Source organism: Mobula birostris, chromosome 4 (genome assembly GCF_030028105.1).
Source record: "Mobula birostris isolate sMobBir1 chromosome 4, sMobBir1.hap1, whole genome shotgun sequence".
Classification (NCBI taxonomy): Eukaryota; Metazoa; Chordata; class Chondrichthyes; order Myliobatiformes; family Myliobatidae; genus Mobula; species Mobula birostris.
In genome coordinates, this window is record NC_092373.1 from 5400519 (window position 1) to 5422429 (window position 21911).

Here is a 21911-nt window from a genome sequence, read left to right on the forward strand (position 1 = left end):
TCGCCTTGGGGGATGATGATACTCCTGCACCTATTTTCTATGTTTCCATGTTTCTATAAGATGTAAACTGAGGTGTTAGAAAGTATTGATCAGAACACACGCAGTATTTTGAGTTGCTTTGGCCACTTTATCTGGAAAAGTTGTGTTGTCCTTAGGGAATATGTAGAGGACATTCACCCATTCGGATCTGAGAAAGAAAGGGTTACATGCGACGAAAGTTTGATAGTCCTGGGTCTGTAATGAGAATGCTTCCTGTAGTGAGTGAATGTAGAACCAGAAGGCCCAGCCGCAGCCGCAGGCTTGAGGGAAGTGCATTTATATGAGAGATGAGAAATAAACTTTCGCCAACAAGTAGTGGATCTGTGCCACGGGCGCCCGAGGAGGCCAAGTAAGTGTTTATATTTAAAGCGGAAATTGATAGGTGCTCAATTAGTCACGGCGTTACAGAAAGGAGGCAGGAGAATACGACTGAGGGGTATAATAAATTAGCAATAATAGAATGGCACAGATTCGATGTTCCGAATGGCTCCTATGCCCTATGGTCATGATAGTGTTAAGAAATGACAAGTGTGTGTGCGCGCATTTCCAATCGAGAGACAGCAAACGGTGGACTTTCTCGGAAACCCACTTGCTGTTCTGCAGCTTCCAAAAACACCTAAAATACTTAATACCCTAAAGTCCTCGCATTCTCTGATATGATGAGAACTTCACTTTTGTTGGATTACTCAGAAATAGAAATATGTAATTTGCTCACTGCTCTCTTTCATAATTTTGATTACAAGTCCTATCCTCCCTGGTCGTCTCTCGCTACTGCTCTGATAATTACTCGCACAGACTCTTACTCTTCCCTCTCTGGCTTCCTCACAGCCTCTCCGCCTCGTTCTGTACGTTTATATTCCTCCCACATCTGTAAGGAGTTTAAATCTCTCCTCTGACCACGAAGGTTTCCTCTGTGAGCGTCGTTTTCGCTTCTCATCCCAAAGACATATGGCTTCATAGTTTAATTGATCACATTCGTGTAAAATTGGGTGGCGTGCGTTTGTTGGTCTGGACGGTCTGTTACCAAGCAGTTTCTGTAAAGTTATCTAACTCTTTCTCTCATTCATTGTCATGGAAAAAAACATACAATCCACGAGAGGACGTATAGACTCCTTACAGATGATATCGGACCCCAACTCCAAGCTCTGACGCTCTTGGTATTTGAGAGTTTCTTTTATCTTTCAGGTTACATTAGGTATGGTTCGATTCAACGTTATTGTCATTATGCCGAGTACAGATAAAATGCCAATGAAATGCAGTTAACATCTGATCAGAAATGCAAAGAATAGTGTTATTTACAAAATAATGGCGAATAAAAAGTAAGAACTACAGCACACAAATATAAAAGTACTGACACAGTACAATATGGATGCAATACTGTTTAGCGCTGTGCTGTGAGGTTCAACAGTGTCACAGCCTCAGTGAAGAAGCTCTTTCTGTGCCTGCTGGTGCGGGAACGGATGCACCTGTGGCGTAGTTGTTCCCACAAGCTTCAAGATCGCCACCATCGTGCGAGTGCCGAAGCATTCCACTGCCACGAGCCTGAATGACCTTTTGCCCTGATCCACCTGGACAGCCCCAACACTTACGTCAGAATGATGTTCATTGACATTAGTTCGGCATTTCCTCGAAACTGATCGCCAAACTTTGCCATCTTGGTATCAGCTCATCCCACTACAATTGATCTTGGACTTTCTGACTAACAGACCCCAATCAGTTAAGTTAGATAACCTCTCCTCCTCCACGGACGCCCTGAACACCGGGCTATCTCAAGGCTGTGTGTTGAGACCTTTTATGTACTCCCTTTTCAACTATGACTGCTTTCCTTTACGTGGTTCTATCTCCATAATCAAGTTCGCAGAGGACACAATGGTGGTTGGGCTGATCAGAGGGGATGACGAAACGGCCTACAGGGACGAGGTTCAGCTCCTGGCTGCGTGGTGTCCCGACAAATATCTGGCCCTTAACTCCCAGAAGACCAAGGAGATCATTGTGGACTTCAGACATGCTAGGAGCTGGACTCAAGTCCCGATCTACATCAACGGAACTGTAGTAGAGCGTGCATCAAGCTTCAAGTTCCTTGGTGTCTACATTTCCGAGGATCTCACCTGGTCCCTGAACTGCTCCATCCTGATCAAAAAGGTGCAACAGTGCCTTTATTTCCTGCCAAGCATCAAGAAAGCTCACCTCTGTGTTAAGATACTGACGGATTTTTACCGCTGTACCGTTCAGAGCATACTTACCAACCGCATCTCAGTGTGGTATGGCAATTGTACCGTATCGGACCGCAAAACACTTCCGGTGTGACGTGAAAATTGCCCAGCGGATGATTGGCCCCCAATTGCCCACCACTGAGAACATCTACCATAAACGCTGTCTGGGCAGGGCGAAAAGCATTATCAAGGATACATCTTACCCTAACCGTGGACTTTTTACTCTCCTCCCATCTGATGTTTTCTTTTCGGCAGAATTAAAAACGGCGACAAAATGTAGGACTGAAGTTGCTGTATCTAAAATCTGTGCAGGATTCGGAATAAAATCGTGGAACTCACAGTGTCACACCACGGATTCGGCAGCGCAATAGATATGGCAATTCCCTTTGTGTATTTTCACGTGTCAGCTAATTATTATTGAATAGTGATAGTATTCAACAACGTACTTGTCGTCGTAGTGCTTGTCAAGACTTGGACAGAGCACAGCAACGCTTCACTGCCTGTTTGCTTTCAGCCTTCCCTGAGTAATTGGACTTATGATTCAACTGACTTTGAAGACCAGCGGTATTCGTTTAATGTTTAGATTTTCTTTTCGCATTTGAGCGTTTTAGTTAACGGCCCCATTTGGGTAGCGTTTATTGTTTATTTTCCCTTTAACATTGTTCGCTATCAAGTTTGTGAACTATCGACTTGCTTCAGTGTCTCTCACTCCGCATTTGGGCCATATCAGAACCTGGTAACAGATGGTACATTGGAGATTCGTCTACATGGCGTTGTGGGCAACACTGAGTAGTGACTGAAAGAAAACATAGTTGGGAGCTTAGCATTAAAGTATATACATGGTATCGAAAGGACTGACAGGAGGCACAGTCGGTAGTGTGTATCCGTTGCGAAGAGATGGAATAACATCTTCAGAAAAAGGTGACGTAGAGTAAGAAAAGGTTGAATCTTTGTGGATGGAGTTAAAAAACTGCAAGAGTAAAAAAATCAATTATGGGACATATACAGGCCGGCAAATAGTAGTCAAGATTGAGATTGCAAAGGGAGCTGCAAAAGGTATGTAATAAGGGAATGTCACAATTGTGACTTGTGCCTTCACTATAAAAGGGGATAGGGAAAAATTCAGGTTGGCATCGGAATGCAAGAGAGGGAATTTATTGAATGCCGACAAAATGGCTTTTTAGAGCAGCTTGTGCTTCAGTCCACCAGAGATATTAACCATCTGAGATATTAACGTACAGGAACCCTTAGGATGCAGTGATCACAATATTATTGAATTCAAACTGCAATTTGAGAGGGAGAGCATAAGTCGCACGTATCAATATCACAATTGAATAAAGAGAATTACAGCGGCATGAGCGAGGAGCTTGCCCAGGAAAGGGTATATAATCGAGCAAAACTCAGTGGGAAATCGGATGATTAGGAAGTTTTTAAAATTGAACAAAAGGCAGATAAAGCTACGACGGGAAAGGATAAAACATGAGGGCAAGCTAGCCAATAATATAAAGATGATAGTAAAAGTTTTATCAGTTATATAAAGATATAAAGAGAGAAGAGAGTTGATATTGGATCACTGGAAAATAAAAACATAGAAACATAGAAATCTACAGCACATTACAGGACCTTCGGCCCACAAAGCTGTGCCGAACATGTTCCTACCTTAGAAATTATCCAGGGCTACACAAAACCCTTCTGAGCTCCATGTACCTATCCAGGGGTCTCTTAAAAGACCCTTTCGTATCCGCCTCCACCACCGTCGCCGTCAGCCCACTCCACGCAGTAAACACTCGCTGCATAAAAAATCTACCACTGACATCACCTCTGTACCTACTTCCAAGCAACTTGAAACTGTGCCCTCTCGCGCTAGCTATCTCAGCACTGGTGAAAAGACGCTGACTATCCACATCATCAATACCTCTTAGCATCTTGTACACCCCTATCAGGTCACCTCTCATCCTCCGCCTCTGAAAGGAGAAAAGACAGAGATCACTCAACCTATACTCATAAGGCATGCTCTCCAATCCGGGCAACATCCTTGTAAATCTCCTTTACACACGTTATATGGTTTCCACATCCTTCCTGTACTGAGGCGACGAGAACTGAGCTGAGTACTCCAAGTGGAGTCTGACCAGGTTCTTATATAGCTGCAACATTACCCCGCGGCTCTTAAGTTGAATCCCAAGATAGATGAAGGTCAATGGACCGTATCGCTTTTCAACCACAGAATCAAACTGCGCAGCAGCTTTGAGTGTCCTATGGACTCAGACCTCATGGTCCTTTTGATGCTCCACACTGCCAAGGGTCATACCATTAATATTATATTCTGCTATGATATTTCACCGACCAAAAAGATCCACTTCACACTTACCTGGGTTAAACTCTATCTGCCACTTCTTATTCCAGTTTTACACCCTTTCAATGCCCAGCTGTAACCTCTGACAGCCGTCCACTCTATCCACAACACCCTCAATCACTGTGTGATCAGCAAATTTACTAAACAATCCCTCCAATTGCTCATCCAGGACATTTATAAAAATCATGAAGAGTAGGGCTCGCAGAACAGATTACTGAGGCACAACACTGTGCAGTGACCCCCTTGCAGAATATGACGCGTCTACAGTAATTTGTTGCCTTCTGTGGGCAAGCCAGTTTTGGATCCACAAAGCAAGCTCCCCGAGAATCCCATGCCTCCTAACTTTTCAATAAGCCTTATCAAATGCTTTGCTGAAATCCATATGCACTACATCTACTGCTCTACCTTCATGAATGTATTTAGTCACATCCTCAAAAAATTCAATCAGGGTCCTAAGGCACGACCTGCCTTTGACAAAGCCATGCTTACTATTTCTAAACATACTAAGCCTCTACAATTTTAAATCCTGCCCCCCAGGATCTTCTCCGTCGACTTATCAACCACTGAAGTAAGACACACTGGTCTGTAATTTCCTGGGCTATCTCTACACTTATTTCTTGAATAAGGGAACATCATCCGCAACCCTCCAATCTTCCAGCACCTCTCCCGTCCTCATTGATGATGCAAAGATCATCGCCAGAAGCTCGGCAATATCTTCCCTCGCCAGTCATAATAGCCTGGGGTACATTTCGTTTGGTGTCGGTGATTTATCAAAATTTATGCTTTCCAAAAGCTCCAGCATGTCAACTTTCTTAATATCTACATGCTCAAGCTTTTCAGTCCGCTGTAAGGCATTTTTTATAATCGCCATGATCCTTCTCCGGAGTGAATACTGAAGCAAAGTATTCATTAAGCACTTCTGCTATATCCTCAGGGTCGGTTTTCCACTGTCTCACTTGATTGGTCCTATTCTCTCACATCCTATCCTCTTGCTCTTCAGGTACTTGTAGAATGCCTTGGGGTTTTCTTTAACCCTGTCCGCCAAGGCCTTCTCATGGCCCCTTCTGGCTCTGTTACGGTCCGGGTCGTCCCTCACTTTTCCCCGTGTCTCCCGGGCTCCTTGATAGCGGCGCACCTGAATCTCATTTAACCAGCAGCATAAATATAGATAGAACATAGAACATACAGCAACTAAAACTTGTATAGCTCAGCACAGGCCCTTCGGCCCACAAGCCCTGCCTCACATATAAGCCCCCAACAAATTCCTCCATATACCTGTCCAGTAGTCTCGTAAACTTCACTAGTTTATCTGCCTCCACCACTGACTCAGGCAGTGCATTCCACGCACCAACCACTCTCTGAGTAAAAATCCTCCCTCTAACATCTCCCTTGAACTTCCCACCCCCTACCTTAAAGCCATGTCCTCTTGTATTGAGCAGTGGTGCCCTGGGGAAGAGGCGTTGGCTATCCACTCTCTCTATTCCTCTTATTATCTTGTGCACCTCTATCATGTCTCCTCTCATCTTCTTCTCTCCAAAGAGTAAAGCCCTAGCTCCTTTAATCTCTGATCATAATGCATACTTTCTAAACCAGGCACCATCCTGGTAACACACATCAAAGTTGCTGGTGAACGCAGCAGGCCAGGCAGCATCTGTAGGAAGAGGTGCAGTCGACGTTTCAGGCCAAGACCCTTCGTCAGGACTGGTAAATCTCTTCTGTACCCTTTCCAATGCTTCCACATCCTTCCTATAGTGAGGTGACCAGCTTTTCATCCACTGATCGCGAGACCGTTGCTTCAGCCAGTGTGGTTGTTCACGTTCAAGGCCGCATGGAATTGTTTATTATAAATTTTGTTTCCGCGCTGTTGTTTGCCTGTGTTATCTCTGTCTCTCCGTGTTAATAAAAACATCTGCCGTCACGTTCTTTCTCCTGTCTGCCGTTCTCGTCAAGCCTCGCTCACTGCCTTGGCTTCCCTGCAACCATTAATAAAAACTCTCCAGATTACTCTACTTCCGCGTTAGCGTTCTGCGTTGGGGTTCACCCGCTCTTCGCAGCAGGCTCTGCTAATTTCATTAATAAGCTCCTTCCTGCTAGCCTATTCTAGATCTCTATCACTGGATAGCTCTCTGAACCTTTCGTAAGCTTTTCTTCTTGACTAGATTCACAACAGACTCTGTACACCATGGTTCCTGTACCTTACCATCGTTTCCCTGTTTCATTGGAACGTACCTATGCAGAACTCTACGCAACTATCCCCTGAATATTTGCCACATTACTGCCGTGCATTTCCCTGAGAACATCTGCTTCCAATTTATGATTCCAATGTTTTGCCTGATACCTCATATTTCTTCTAACTCAAATGAAACTATTTCCTAACTTGTCTATTCCTATCTCTGTCCAAAGCTATGGTAAAGGAAATAGAATTGTGATCACTATCTCTGATGTGCTCTCCCATGAGAGATCTGACACCTGACCAGGTTCATTTCCTAATACTACATCAACTATAGCCTCTCCTTTTGTCTGCTTATCTATATATACTGTGTCGAGAAACCTTCCTGAAAGCACCTAACAAATTATACCCTATCCAAACCCCTCGCTCTAGGAAGATGCCAATCGATATTTGGGAAAATAAAGTCTCCCACCAGAGCAAACCTGTTATTATTATACCTTTCCAAAATCTGTCTCCCAATCTGCTCCTCGATGACCTGTTACTGTTGGGTCGTCAATAAAAAGCACCCAGTGGAATTATTCACCCCTACCCGTTCCTAACTTCCATCCACACATACTCGGTAGACAATCCCTCCATGGCTTCCTCCTTTTCAGCAGCCAAGACACTATCTCTGATCAACAGTGGCACGCCTCACATCTTTTGCCTCTCTCCCTGTCCTTTGTGAAACATATAAATGATGCTGATGAGGTAGTAATGGGGGATAAAACAAATGGAAGTTGAACGTACTTTGCATCATTTTTCAATGTGGAAGACACTAGCATGCGCCAGAGGTCCCGGAGTGTCAGTGGCAGGGTTGAGTGCCATTGCAAATACGAAGGAGAAAGTCCTTGACAAAATAAACGGTCTGAAGGTGAATCGGTCACCTGGGCCAGATTGATAGCAGTTAGTCCTGACGAAGGGTCTCGGCCTGAAACGTCGACTGCACCTCTTCCTACAGATGCTGCCTGGCCTGTTGCGTTCACCAGCAACTTTGAAGTGTGTTGCTTGAATTTCCAGCATCTTCAGAATTCCCGTTGTTTACTGGATTCTGGTATGGTCGCGGAGGACTGGACAAATGGAAATATCAATCAAGTCCTTAAGATGTGAGCAATATAAAAGACATTAAACACGGTTGGGGACCTGTTTGAGTCTTTGATTAATGATGAGGTTGCGGGATACTTGGAATCTAATGATAAACTACGTCAAAGTCAGCATGGCTTCTGTAACGGGAAATATGACCTGAACAATCTGATAGAGTTCTTTGAGGAAGTAACGAACAAGGTGGATAAAGGAGAGGCAATGGATGTCTTTTGCTTGGATTTTCAGACGGCATTTGATAAGGTGCCTCAGATGAGGCTACGTAACAAGATAAAAGCCTATGGAGTTACAGGAAAGATATTGGCATGGATAGAGAAATGGCTGACAGCCGGAGGCAGCGAGTAGGAACAAATGGCGACTTTTCTATTTGGGTGTCAGTGACTATTTCTGTTCCTTGGGTGTCAGTATTGGGACCGCTATTGTTTACATTGTTTGTCAAAGATTTCTATAGTGCAATTGGTGTCTTAGTGGAAAAGTTTGCGGATATACGAAGATAGGTGGAGAGATGGTTAGTGCTGAGGATGTAATGTGTTTAGGGATGTAATATAATGTGTATACTTATGCTCTAATCACTGCCTATACATCCTCACTGTCGTTCTGCACTTTGAGTAGACCTTTACATCCAAATTCCATAATCGGCTTGCCATTCTGGTCCCTAATCCCCTGCCAACATGATTTATACAGCCCAAGTCGGCTCACACGGATGTCAGACCATCGAGCTCAGATGTAACTCGTCCGTTTTGTACAGATCATACATTCCCCATTGTATATATTCAATACTCCACATATATAATGCATTGTTCCTTTCTTTCAAGATTGTCACCCTGTCGTGGTGGAGAAGCTTGTGTGGTCCTGAGATCCCGGGAGTGATGCCGTTTGGAGCTATGTTCCTGGTATGGTTACCAATGGTAGCAAGGTCGAGGGCAAGGTCCATGAAAAAGAACAATCCAACCAAGCCCTCAACGGTGGAAAAGGCTGAAGAAGTGACTTCGAACTCAACGGCTATGAAGGCGGATGAAGGCTGCAGCAAATCCATCAGCTCCAATCTTCGTGGTTTCCGTGCCACTGGAATCAGTTGTTTGATTTGTGGAGTATCCTGTGCGTCTTGGAGTGCAACATCAAGTTCACGTTAAACAAACAGAGGCACAGGCGTCTTCGCTCTGTTCGGAGCGAAATCCATCATCCTCGACCGCGAGGGATAGCCACGACTATGACGGATTGCAAATGACATTCCAAGAAGACAGAAAATTATAGACCAGTTATTTTGACCTAAGTGGTTGGGATGGTATTGTATTTGATTCTCAGGGATGTGTGTTCGGGGTATTTGGAGGCCGTTTCCTTAAGGGAAAATCTTTCCTGACAAACCTATTGGAATTCGTTGCAGAAATAACAAGCAGGGTAAACATACGAAAATCGTACTTGCGTTCCAAAAGACCTTTGACAAGATGCCGCACATCAGGTTGCAAATAGATTAAGAGCCCATGGTATTACAAGAAATATATTAGCATGGATAAAATATTGACTGGATGGCAAGAGGCAAATATTGGGAATAAAAAGTTGGTCGTCGGCGAGTAATTGTGTTTCACAGAGGTCTATGTTGGGACTGTCCCCCCCCCCCCGCATTATATTCAATAACTTGCATGAAGGATTTGATGGCGTTGTGGCCAAGCTTGCGGATCATACGAAGATATGTCGAGAGGCAGCTGGTTTTCAGGAAGCAGAAAGGCTACAGAAGGACTTAGACGTGTTGGAAGAATGACCTATGAATTTGCAAATGGGATACTGCTTAGACCGTGGTGAGGAACGCAATTGATATGTTAATTTCAAGATAAATAGAATATACACTCAATTATGACAAGTCAAGCTTTTTAAAGCACAGGTGAGGCATCTTGGACAATTATGAGCAGTTCTGTGTTTCTATCTAATAACACCATTTGAGGTTTCAAAGGAGTTTCCTGAGAGCGATTCCGCGGACTGAAAAGATTGTCATATAAAGAGGCTTCTACTAATTGGAAATCAGAGGAATGACGAATGACCTCATTGAAACCTGTCGAATGTTGAAAGGCCTAGATAGCAGGGATGTGGAGGGATGTCTCTAATGGTGAGGAGTCTACGACCAGCCACGAACTGAAGATAGAGAGTCCTCATTTTAGAACAGAGGTGAGGAATAATTTCGTCAACAGTGAGTAGTGAATCTATGGAATTCGTTGCTACAAGCGTCTGTGGAGGTCATGTCACTGGGTATATTTAAGGTGGAGGGTGATAAATTCTCGATTCGACAGGAAGAGGCGGAGCTGAGTGAAGATGGCGCCTAACGGCGACCCCTTTGCTTCCACCTTCGGAAACAACTTTATTTCTATTTTTGATATTTTTTTTTCCCTTTCAAGGTTCTTCTGCAGACCCTGACTTGGAGTTATATTCTGACTTCTGTTCTTTGCGGGCTCCCAGGGCCTCATGACCAGCTGATTTTTTCGATATGCCAACGACGCGGTCTAGAAGACCAGCGCACCTTCAGCGTGCCTGATGTGCGTGGCTCTGGAGGCGGACGGATTCAAGACTGGTGCTGCCGACTGATGGTTCATGGGAGAACCAGGAAGACCAGAAGCAGCAGGTTTACTGTTGGCTGTGTGCCCAAGGCAGACAGTTCGGGACATAACAGACTATTAACACCACAAATCAGCTAGTTGTTTTGTTATGTCTCCACTCTCGCTGTGAAACGGGGGCACCTCCTTTTCCCTTATTAGGGACGGAGAGAGCCTGTGGTATGTCGAATATTGAGTGAACGTGTCGTCTTTGAGGTACTGCAAGCTTGTGTCTTTATTAAGGCTTGCTGCGCGTTTGAGAGCTCGGTGTGGGCGCCAATGTTTTTTTTTTTTCCTCTTGTGGGAGAGGGGTCGTTGCCTTGCTACTTCTTGTGCGTGGGTAGCGGAGTTGGTGAGTAGGGGAGTTAAGGGATTCTAACCTTTAACTGCCATTCATTTTTTGGGGCAGTTCTCTGCTTTCGTAGATGTTTGAGAAGAAAAAGAATTTCACAATGTAAACTGTATAGATTTCTGTGACATTAAATGTACCTATTGAACCCAATTGAAATCTATTGCATGAAGGGATAAGGGGAGAAGGAAAGAGATGGGAGCTGAGAAGGAATATATATCAACAACGAAGAAAATCCGTTGCAGACTCAATGTGGCACATGCCACATATTGATCAAATATATGCTAGCATTCTTACCCTCATGGCGGGAGGCACCGGTGACAATATAAAGATTACGACTATAGTTCCTTGTATTTATCGATAGGGGAAAGTTTTAAAGTCCTCGCACTGGGAAAATGCTCTATTCTCTGCAAAGGAACTCGACGAGTGAATTACTGCAATGACCCTCCTGATAGGTCCAAAGTGTCATTTACCTCCACTTCAGGACATTAGTACGTGAATCGTTTCTATCCTTCAGCATAACCATTTTAAAGGTAACAGAATTATTTTCCCTCGACGCAAAGTGCTTGACGACAGATACCTCCACCATTTGTCCAACTTTATTGCTTTGGAAAACGTTAAATGTTATTGATTAATAAAGGAAGCTTTCGTGCTCGCATTTCACAAATTCTCCACAATCAAAACTCTTGTTTTTCAAAAACACTATTATGAAATTTACTGAAGTTAACGATTTGAATTCAGTTTGACGTCCATAGTTAACTGTCATTCAGCCATACACTCGAATACTGCCAAGAGAAACAGCATTCCACCGGGGCCAGGGTGCAAAACACAGTTCCAATAGTTACATCCAGCTCAAAGCACATATAACACATCAAATAACGTAAGCGCTAAATTCAATTTAAAGCCGTTTTACATTTTGCGTCACTGGTATCTGCCAAACTGTTGAGAAGTTTTCCTTTGTTTTCCACTTCCGGAAGGATCTCACTTCAAATCACAGAGGGGATTGAATTCCATGTACAATTTTACATTAAATGAATTACAAAACATATAGGGAAATTGCACGGTGGTTGCAAAAGACCATAAAATGTTTAATCTGAATGATGGTAATTAGCATTTCTGCAAGCGCATTAGTCAATACAGTTATGTTCTTCTCCGAATTTTTCGTCAAGCGGCAAAGGGTTTTCTGAAAATGAAAGACAATTCCTCAGTGTATTGCAGAAAATGCTGCCACAGCACATTAAATAAAGTGAAGTTAACTGCGAATAATCCACATTAAGTCCCCATTCGGCTCATTCTCAACAAAGTATTTCTCACTATCTCCAGAGATCTGAACAGTACACATGTTGCAAATAGGAAACAAACACAGAGAAAACTTCTAATCGTGAGCAGGTTAGGTAGCAAGGCCGACACAGGAACCAAGTTAGCGTTACCATAAGACCATAAGGCATAAGAGCAGAATTAAACCATTCGGCCAATCAAGTCTGCTCCGCCTGTCCAATACCGATAAAACACCACCATTATACACCATTATATCTTTGTTCTAATATTCATGTCCTCTCACGAATGTTCACATTGCATTTGTCTTCCTCACCACCGACTCAACCCTGTAGATTAACCTTTACGGAATCCCACACCAGGCCTGTAAAATCCCTTTGCAATTCTGAATTGTTGAATTTTATTTCTGTTAGATAACAGTTGCGCATGTACTTCTTCGAGTAAGTTATTTAATCGCTCAGTAGACACTAGGCACTAGAATACGACAGTACAGTACAGGCCCTTCGGCCCTCGATGTTGCGCAGACCCATATATTCCTTTAAAAATGTACTAAACCCACACTACCCCGTAACCCTCTATTTTTCTTTCAATCATGTGATTATCCAAGAGGCTCTTAAATACCCCTAATGTTTTAGCCTCAGCCACCAGCCCTGACAAGTGATTCCAGGCATCGACAACTCTCTGTGTAAAAAAAAACCTTAAAACTGTAAACTTTAACAATTTTCCATCCCATTTTCAGCATCAGGACGTTACTCTCAAGCCCATTCTGAATTACGTTTTACAACGTAAAGCTCAGCCTTGGCCTTGTATCTCCCTCGTCCTGTTGTGAAATCATGAACAAACTTCTGCTCTCAAACCGCTGCAATGGAAGTTCCCAGGCCCGGCTGCGAAAGAAGGAGGGTTGGGCATTGGTTTAGCAAACCCATCCTGAAAATTCCCAGAGCTAGAGAAACGTCAACAGAAACTACAAAATCCTTACACCTGGGAGAGAACGGATCTATATCGAGAGGGGATACGCCTGGGAATTACCTGAAAGACTGGCCCAGGACTGAGATCTCGCAAACTTTATCAGCAGCCTATGTCCCAGCAGAGTTGATGGGCTTAATTAAATAAACTGTTCCCAAGAATGTTCCCCAGTCATTTCAAAACAGGATTGCACAACAACTGGAGGGAAACTATAGTGGTGACAGTACGCTTCATCAGTAGCTTTAATAATTGGTGATATGATTGTTGTCTCAGAGATTTTCTGCCGGAATAACCTTGGCAAGAGAAATAAATTGTTTTGTCAGCAATCGTTGCATAATATCCTGAAAGATATCACTGTTGAGTGTGGAGTTATTCAAACAAAGGAACTCCTGTTATACCGATGGTGTCCACAGTCTACACCATTGCTAGGGTAGCTCATATCCAGGCAAATAGAATGTATCCATTTTACTCATGACTCATAAATTGTGGATTACCCTCGGGGTCTCTTGATCGCAGATTTGTCAGTCTTCTTACTACTCATGTAGTCAAATTGCATATGGGTAAATCAGTATGTAGAGTCTCACTAAAGCAGAGACAATGCTGAACCTATTTTGGAAATGAGGACAATCAGTTGAGTAACCATTCAGTAGGAGAGAATACATGGAGAAATGACCAACATAAAGTTTAAGGTAGCCATGGAAAAGGTCGCCAAGGACCTTCCCTGAGATCATTAAACGAGACCTAGCAAACTACAAAAGGATTAAGCAAGAACTGGAAAGAGTTAATTCAGAGAAGCCGTTTTAGGGCAAGTCCATATCGCAGATGTGGAGGGTGTTTAAAGGCAAACTGCACTGACAGCAGTGAGAGGGAACGACAGGATGACAAGGTAAAGGAACCTCGGATAGCGAGAGAGCTGTTATGTTAAGACAATCACAGAAAGGAAACTAAATTAAAATCTATCCCTCAAGATAATAAAGAAGATGGGTTCCATGGTTTTATATATTACTTCTCCGTCTTTCTGTATTTTATCGCTATCTAGTGAAGACAACTCTTAGAGTTGTGTTTACTTACATTCTTTGATAATGAACTGAACCATGGATTCTTTGAAGATTGGAAATAACTAATGAAAAGGATTCTGAGATCCATCAAGAATCATGAAATGACATTGAGAAGCAGAATTGAAGAAAGACTTAAGACATTTTATGTATAAAGCAAGAACATAATGGGGGCGAGAATTGGAGCAGCAAATTTATAAAGAGTTAGCAGATATTTTTAGTAAGCACAAGGTTGTGATTGTGGGAGATTTTAATTTTCCATACATAGACTGCGAAGCCCATTCTACAAAAAGGGCTGGATGGTTTGGAGTTTATAAAATGTGCGCAGGATCGTTTTTATTTGCAGCAATACATAGAGGTACCAACGAAAGAAGGGGCAGTGTTGGATCTCCTGTCGGGGAATGAGATAGGTCAGGTGATGGAGACATGTACTGGGGAGCACTTCGGGTCCAGTGATCACAATGATATTAGTTTCAATATAATTATGGAGAAGGATAGGACTGGACCCAGGTTGATAATTTTGATTGGTGAAAGTCTAACTTTGAGGAGATGTGAAAGGATTTGGAGGGAGTGGATTGGGACAATTTATTTTATGGGATGGATGTAATAGAGAAATGGAGGTCATTTGAAGGTGAAATTTTGAGGGTACAGAATCTTTATGTTTTTTGTTAGGGTCGAAAGGAAAGATTAAAAGTTTGAAAGAGCCATGGTTTTCACGGGATATTCGAAAATTTGTTCGGAAAAAGAGAGAAATCTACAATAAATATAGGCAGCATGGAGTAAATGAGGTGATCGAGGAATATAAAGAATAGAAAATAATCTTAAGAAAGAGAGGAGAAAAGTAAAAGGAGATATGAGGTTGCTTTGGCAAGTAAGATGAACATAAATCCCAAGGGTTTCTACAGTTATATTAATATCAAAAGGACAGTGAGAGATAAAATTGGTCCCTTAAAGAATCAGAGTGGACAGCTATGTGCGGAGCCAAAGGAGATGTGTGTGTCGGGGGGGGAGATTTTGAACAATTTTTTTTCTTCGGTATTCACTGAGAAGAAGGATATTGAATTGTGTAAGGTAAGGGAAACAAGTAGAGTAATAATGGAAACTATGACGATTAAAGAAGAAAAGGTACTGGCTCTATTAAGGAATATAAAATTGGATAAGTCTCCGGGTCCTGACAGGGCATTCGCTAGGACCTTGGGGGTATTTAGTATAGAACTAGAAGGGGCTCTGACAGAAATATTTCAAATACCGTTTTAAACAGGGATGGTGCCGGAGGATTGATGTATTGCTCATGTGGTTCCATTCTTTAAAAAGGGTTTTAAGAGTAAACCTTGCAATTATCGGCTTGTGAGTTTGACGTCAGTGGTGGGTAAATTAATGGAAAGTATTCTTACAGATGGTATATGTAATTTTCTGGACAGACAGGGTCTGATTAGGAACAATCAACATGGATTTGTACGTGGAATATCATGTTTGACAAATCTTATTGAATTGTTTGAAGAGGTTACTCGGAAAGTTGACGGGGGTAAAGCGGTGAATGTTGTCTCTATGCACTTTAGTAAGGCCTTTGACAAGGTTCCACATGGAAGGTTAGTTAGGAAGGTTCAATCGTTAGGTATTATATATTGAAGTAGTAAAATGGATTCAACAGTGGCTGGATGGGAGACGCCAGAGAGTAGTAGTGGATAACTGCAACAGACATCAAAGTTACTGGTGAACGCAACAGGCAAGGCAGCACCTATAGGAAGAGGTACAGTCGATGTTTCGGGCATAGACTCCCCGTGCTTGAATTTCCAGCATCTGCAGAATTCCTCGTGTCGTGGTGGATAACTGTTTGTCAGATTGGAGGCCGGTGACTAGTAGTCTGCCTCAGGGATATGTACTGGGTTCAATGTTGTTTGTCATATACATTATGATCTGAATGATGGAGTGGTAAATTGGATTAGCAACTATGCAGATGACACTACGATAGTTGGCATTGTGGATAATGACGTAGAATTTCAAAGCTTGCAGACAGATTTAGACAGTTAGAAGAGTGGGCGGACAGATGGCAGATGGAGTTTAATGTTGATAAGTGTGAGACGCTACATTTTGGAAGGAAAATGAAAAGTAGGACATACATGGTAAATGGTAGGGCATTGAGTGATGCAGTAGAACAGAGGGATCTCGGAATAATGGTGCAGTTTCCTGAAGATGGAATCTCATCTGGATAGGGTGGTAAAAAAGCTTTTGTTGTGCTGGGTTTTCGAAATGAGAACATTGAGTATAGGAGTTGGGATGTAATGTTAAAATTGTACAAGGCTTTGGTGAGTCCAAATTTGGAGTACTGTGTACAGATCTGTTCACCAAATTGTAGGAAAGATGTCGACAAAATTGAGAGAGTACAGAGGAGATTTACTAGAATGTTACCTGGTTTCAGCACATAAGTTACAGAGAAATGTTGAACAAGTTAGGTCTTTATTCTTTGAAGCGTAGAAGATTGAGGGGGGTGGGGGCTTGATAGAGGTATTTAAACTTATGATGGGGATAGATATAGTTGATGTGGATAGGCTCTTTCCATTGAGAGTGGGGGAGATTCAAACAAGAGGAAATGAGTTGCGAGTTAAGATGCAAAAGTTTAGAAGTAACACGAGAGGGAACTTCTTTACTGTGAGAGTGGTAGCTGTGTGGAACGAGCTGCCAGTAAAAGTGGTAGAGGCAAGTTCGATTTTGTCACTTAAATCAAAAATTGGATAGGGATATGGCCAGGAAAGGAATGGAGGGTTATGGGCTGAGTGCAGGTAGATGGGACTAGGTGAGATTAAACGTTCGGCACGGACTTGAATGGCCGAGATAGCCTGTTCAATGCTGTTATTGTTATATGATTATATATAGCAAAAGGATTACCAGGGAAATGTTTTAACCTCTTCAAGGATACAGGAGAAATTATGTACTTGGAGGTGGAGGATGTGTAATTGACTGTGCGTTGGTATCTACAAAGGAGAAGGACGTGAAGGATAGATAGCATTTACATAAAAAGGGAGACGTATTGTTGGATGTACTGAAGAAGATGAAGGTAGATAAGTTCGACCAAGCACGGTGGGAGATATACCACATATTAAGAGAGTTACGATGTCCAACGTTCTCATGTCCTATCTGGAGCAAATAATGTCGCAGCAAACTGAAATTAGTTAATGTTCTGTTACTCAATAGAGGACAAATGAATAACCTTAGAAACCATAGACCTGTTACTTTCACGTTAGTTGCAGGGAGGATATTGGAAAGCATTCATAGGGATAGGATTTATCAACACATACTAACTAGGAAGAGTGATCATGACTTACTGCTAGAGAAGCTGTGTGTCATTTGACTGAGATTTTAGGGTAGGCAAAGGTAATAGAGGAAGACAGATATGAGGAAGATGTCTGTATTGGATTTATTGTGAGGTTTTGAATTGGTCTCACAACTTGTGCTCAACCGGAAGAATAAAATGTTCAGGATCAATAGTGACTTGTCTATTTGGAATCGTAGAGGTTTGCCCACAGACGTAGAGAAAAAGAGTATAGTGCTCTTTGGGACATTTAAGCTGGAGGTCTAATCACTACTTTAATTACTTTAACATAGCATTGTGAACCAGAAGTTCGACTGTTGCAATGTTCCATGTTCTATGGCCCGTTCAGTTGACTCCGGCTAATGTTAATGGGATATGCAAAGATTATGCTGCCGTTGAACGTGCACGTTTTATTTTTACAGGTTTTCTTCCAAGACTAGGTTAATATCACAAGACATTTCTAGAAGCCTCTTTATTATGCATCCTCCAAAGAAGGCAGGGATAGTTTCTTCTGTCATATCTTTAAATCAATCAGCCACTATAATGAGTTATTTTTGTGATTGAGGAAGGTAATTGGATTTCAAAGTTTACGGTAAAGCATCGGAGATAGAAGCCTCAATAACAGTAATAGTTAATACGTACATCTTTGAAAGGAAACGTGACCGAATTGTGTGCATGCTAACGAGATTTGCGTGCAGAAACGTCAGTATGTCGATTGAGATATTCCTGATGAAACTGTTTCGATCTGAAATATTTTCTCAGCCTTTTTGTTGTCCCTGTTGTTCATTGTTTTTGTAGGCATTGCCAAATGGTTAGATTTCCCGATATTTTCCATACTTCTCTTGGTAGTAGACTCGATGGGCAGAAAGGCTAAAATCTGCTCCAATGCGTTATGGTATTCTCATTCAAATTTCCTCAATCTACATTTGATTGATTCCATTTTAATTATTTTCGTTGCTGTGTGTTGTACTGTGGTTGCGTCTGGTTCTAAGACCATGACTTATTTCGCTCTCTTCTGATGAGACTATAGTGGGTTAAAATTTTATCGAACTTACCTTCCATGTCTTCATTTTGGTAGACATGCAAATCACCGACCAGACAATATTCTAATATATCTGCTGAGCTGATGGATTGCGAATCTCCTGATGAAAGACAAACCTGGACTTAATATAAAATAATTCACTCACATTGAAAGATAACTGATGCATACTGTTTAAATACAATTACCGACTCCAGGCCCTGTCTCCTGAATGGCGATCTCCTCATAAAACGGCTCAGCATGCTTGTGTGCAGAACGCCGTGACTTCTTATCGCCTGGAATATCAAAAGCGAAATTTATCCAGTGTAGTAAACGGAAGCGGGGGGTGGGGGGAGAGAAAGAGAGAGAGAGAGAGAGAGAGAGAGGCCAAACGCGTACTCGTGCATGCATGCATAGTTACCTATCTATCAAGTATACGTGACTTATAACATACTTATAAGGTAGTGGGTAGTGCCTCCATATGTCACTTCTACAGAGCTGGCTTACACGAGTCCCGGGCTCAGCAGGCTCCGGCTGACAGTACCTGACAGACGGAGCCATTACATTATTACATATGTTACTTAATTAACATTCTCCTATTTTATCAATTCATTAAAATATCCCAGAAACATTATTCGCAACCTTCCTTCGTGTGATAGAGTTAAAAATAGAACCAGCATCATCGTCTGTGCCTTCATCAAATTCATCTGCATAAGTTCCAAAGTCCAGCGAACCAACAATGTTTACATCATCTCACCCACACTGAAATATTTGTGTATACCAACTGCTCTCTGTTAATCAGACGATCTTCAACATCCAGCAGTACTCAGAATTGTCTGCTAAACATTGTGTAAGCGGACTAGTGTTTTCTCTCTGCAGTGAAGGACGATAAGAAATGGCTGTTGGAGGTATGGAAAATGATTGGAGGTATAGAACAAGTGGATAGAATGAGTATTTATTCGAGGGCGGAAGTGGAAAATACGAGAGAGCATCATTTTAAGGTGATTGGAGGGCAGTATAGGGCAGAACCCTTTTTTTACACAGGGCGGGGAGTGATACATCTTGATACGGGTGGTGTTGGAGGCAGATACATGATGGACACTTACAAAACATTAAGTTAAACGTACAGGTGATAGAAAAAAATAGAGGGTGATGTGGCGGGATGGGGTATATCGAAATTAGGGTAAGTTAAATTGTCGGTGCATCATCAGAGGTAGAAGGGCCTGTACTGCGCCGTAATGCTATGAGTTCAGTAATAATGTCATCCCAATTCCCAGAATGTGTTTCTTTCGGCAACAACCTCCGCGTTACTTCCACGTGCTGTTTCTTCCGTCCATTCAGCGAGCAGATGAGCCTGACAGTATCATTTCGCCTTACATACGCTGCATTCAGCAGTACCCTTCAAGCTGCGTTGTGGCGCCAGCTTGTATTTTCTAGCTCATCTTACCAAGGAAAAAATACATTTGCTATCCACGTGTAAATAGTCGACACCTGAGTATTCTTGACAGCCAGTTAGAGTCTATTTATGCGTTTATGGACTCTCAATTCATGGAACATACCATATAGCAAAGATTCAAGATGATGAATGTTAAATTAGTTCATAGTAATTCATGAACGCTTATGAGAATAGATTTACCAACCATTCAGGAACTGTCTTCGCTGGCTTTTGATCAAGTAGAGAGAAACGATGACCAGAAGAGAACCAAGAACGAAAGGGATGGCGTAAATGAAGGCTCTCAGATTACTAAAAGGAGGAGTATGTGGCTGGTGATCTGAAAGAAAGACGTTAAACAAATTTAAATATATTTTGTCAGGAGCAACACGGAAGCGCATAGCGTCAGAAACCTCTGTTGAATTACACTGCTGTCTGAAAGTAGATTGTACATATACCCCCGACAGCGTGGGTTTTCTCCGACTTTCCAAAGATGTAGGGGTTATTAGGTGAATTGGTCACCTGACTGTAATCGGCGGCGCGGTCTTCTTGAGCCAGAAATGCATGTCACCGTGCTGCATCTCCAAGTAAATGACTATTAAAATATGTCTTTCATTAATTCACGGATTCAGCTATCACAGCAGACAGAAATTGTCAGATTGCTTTAAATAACATTTCCATGCGTGTGTCAAGATTTGATTTTCATTCTGAACATTATAATGTTAAACGTAAACTTAAAAGTACTGCTCAGTGAAGATAAAGGTATATAAATACCAATCTCAACCAGGCTTTTTCCGGGAAGTTCGAAGTCGTGTGAAGATTTCAATTCGAACACCAGCGACGTCACAGGGGTGCAAATAGAGCGAGAAATTTTAAGAGGTAAGGAGATGGAAAGCTGGATTTAAAACAAGGGCTTCAGGGGAAATAAATGCTCTAAGAAAATTACAGATATGCATTGGAAGAAAATTGTGTTGAACATAGATGTAGAACAGCACCATCAGCTGAGGACTAGGACGACCAAAGACGGAAAGGTTAATTTTGTGATACCCATTCGAAGATATCAAGGTTTCTTCTAGGGTTGTGTTAAGAAATTGAGATATGACGAGAAAATACGTGGAATTGACGAAAAGTCGCAGCATAATTCGATTACTGACCAGAACATATCACACCGACGGTTTCTTTGTGCCCACAGTCATGACGATGCAATGTAGAAATTTGGCAATCTGACAGAAAATTCTCACTCCCTTTGCATTTGACCTCGTCCATCCAAATAGTGCCATTTCCAAGGGGGAATAGCATACCCCCGGAAGCCAGGACTGGATCCCCACAGTTTAATTGGCGACAGACGACAGCAGCATCGTGTCTGTCCCATGAATCGTCACAGACCGTTCCCCACGTCCCACTGAAGAAAACTTCAATTCTTCCGGAGCAATTATCGAAACCCGCCACGAGTCGCAGGTCTGAAAGAAAAGACGCACGAGTTCTTATTTAAGAATTAACTTGTATTGGAATTCCTATGTACCCACTTCTCCCTCTCAACTTCTGGAGATCAGTCATGTGTTTCATGTTTTGCGTAGCAAATGGTTCGTGGATGAAATCGGGCAATAAAGTTGAAGAACAAAATGTTCGATAGAATATGTTGATCCACTCTGATGTTGTCAATAGTTTCGTTGAAAACAAATATTCATACAGGTATGTAATATCCTATATTGCCCTGTCACGCTGGAATTCAGAATTTAGCAAACAATGTATCAGGATTTGTAATGGCGTCATTATACTTTTTTGTATTGAACGATGACGTTTTTTTTTGACATCCGAGCCATACGCCGGTAATGTCTGGCAAACAATTTACTGTCCTTTTGTAGTTAAACGTTCCGATACTCTCCAAATTTAGTCTGTCTCGAACTTTCGATTACAACGCGTTCAGCAAGAATGTTCTATCGTTTTTTTAAAGCAGCGAATTGGTCTACATTGGTCTACATTGTACTTAAATATTCTCTTGAACTGACGGG

At 42.2% G+C, this 21911-nt stretch overlaps 1 long non-coding RNA gene across 1 annotated transcript; it reads right to left on the bottom strand.

Annotated features, from left to right (window-relative positions):
• Window positions 1-18686: 18686 nt before the first annotated feature.
• On the bottom strand, window positions 18687-21119 carry LOC140196138 (uncharacterized). The gene is made up of 3 exons (XR_011885626.1): window positions 21054-21119; window positions 20108-20239; window positions 18687-18763 (listed from the first exon to the last, which is right to left on the bottom strand). It is a non-coding gene; the product is annotated as an uncharacterized lncRNA (long non-coding RNA).
• Between the last annotated feature and the right edge of the window lie 792 nt (window positions 21120-21911).